At 40.9% G+C, this 1,729-nt stretch overlaps 1 pseudogene; it reads right to left on the reverse strand.

The window, feature by feature from the left end:
* Window positions 1-1,323: 1,323 nt before the first annotated feature.
* On the reverse strand, window positions 1,324-1,423 carry LOC113325515 (annotated as a pseudogene).
* Window positions 1,424-1,729: the final 306 nt, after the last annotated feature.

Here is a 1,729-nt window from a genome sequence, read left to right on the forward strand (position 1 = left end):
ATTATTTGTAATTTTTCTTTATTTTTTTTTATTTTGGACTTTGGACATTATTTTTTTTTATTACCCTACGGAAGGGTCTTTAAATATAAACTGTTTGCAGAGAGGAGGACAATTACGATATTGTCTCTGCACCTTGGGTTCGTACACTAGACATCGGAGTCAGTGGCCCGAGTCGACTACAACCGATTCATCCCCCGTCTGGAACGGGAGGTAAGATTCTAAAACTCGCGAATCCCCTGTCAGCGAGTTACTGGACTCCTTCGTATATGTTGAGGACTGAATACGACATTTATTTTTCTAGTAAAGGGCAAGGCCTGGCCATACAAGATAAGGGTTCGGATTTCATCACCGTTCTCTTCTTCCGCTTTAGGAACACGTAACCTACGCGAACCTAAGCCTAAAATTTTGACTAGAACGAGACCGATAGGGTAACGAGCTTAACAGGAAAGTCATTCGAAAAATATTGGTTACTCTTTTAAGCATACTTCGAAGTTCTTGACGGTTTCTGTAAGTTGAATGCGTGACTGCGCCGCCTTGTAATACCGGTGAGGCCTTGGGTATCAAAGCTCCACCGAGCTTCCCTCGCCTCTATTCAACTTACGTTAACTCGGATTGATTCCAGAGGGGTTTGCTTAAATTGTAACGAATTCCCGTTCGAAGGATTAGAAGCTGGTCTAGAAACAATCTAAGTGGAGCCATCATGCTTTTTGTTTGCTAGAAATCAATAGGTTTGATTTGGTTGAGTCGGCCTTGATCTGTGTTTGCTTACCCTTCCAATTTAGAAAATTCTATTGTATGCCTGAACGTAAAAGAGACGCACTAGGTAGATTTGTTAAAGAGAAACCTAGTAGTTCGAAGCGTCTCGATTACCTTAATCTAGAAAGTCCGGCTTTTGAAGAGTCTGTTTTTGAACGTTCTTTGACTGAGGAGAGAATCCTGTTGCTCCGATAGCGCCAGAAATGGCAACTTTGAAAGCTTTGTTGAATCCAACTAGGACTACCCGTCCTTCGTGTATTAAGTTAGCTGAAACGGAGGCACCCTATGAACTGAAACCTGGGACCTTACAGATGCTCCCAATCTTTTTAGGGAAAGAAAATGAAAACCCTTATTACCATGTTAGGGATTTTGAGGAAATTTGTAGTACTCTAAGAATTAGAGGCTTAGATGATGATGCTTTGAAACTTAGGTTATTCCCATTTTCCCTGAAAGATAAGGCCAAGTCGTGGCTGTATAGTTTGGACTCCGAGTCAATTGAGACATATGAACAACTTACATCTGCCTTTTTCAATAAGTTTTTCCCTAGGCACAAAACATCGTCTATTAGGACGCAAATATGCACATTTTCACAACAAGAGGGAGAATCTTTATATAGGTATTTGGAAAGGTTCAATGATTTATTATCCCAGTGTCCTCATCATGGTTTAGAAAAGGTTAGGCTAGTTCAGATCCTTTATGAGGGTTTAGATTATTCCACAACGACCATGGTTGAGTCTCTATGCACTGGTGGATTTGAAAACCAAACTGTTGATGCGGCGATGGAATTTTTTAATGAAATCGCCGAAAAAACCCAGCAATGGGAAAATAGTAGGGCACCCCAGAAAACAATTCTTTTAAGTAGAGGAAACGTTAATAGGGTAGAAGGAGGCTATGAATCAGATGCCAAAATTGCTGCTATAGCAAAAAGGTTAGAAGCCTTAGAAGTGGGCCAGACTAGTGGTAGAGTGGAGCC

This window comes from Papaver somniferum, chromosome 11 (assembly GCF_003573695.1).
Source record: "Papaver somniferum cultivar HN1 chromosome 11, ASM357369v1, whole genome shotgun sequence".
In the NCBI taxonomy this organism is placed as follows: Eukaryota; Viridiplantae; Streptophyta; class Magnoliopsida; order Ranunculales; family Papaveraceae; genus Papaver; species Papaver somniferum.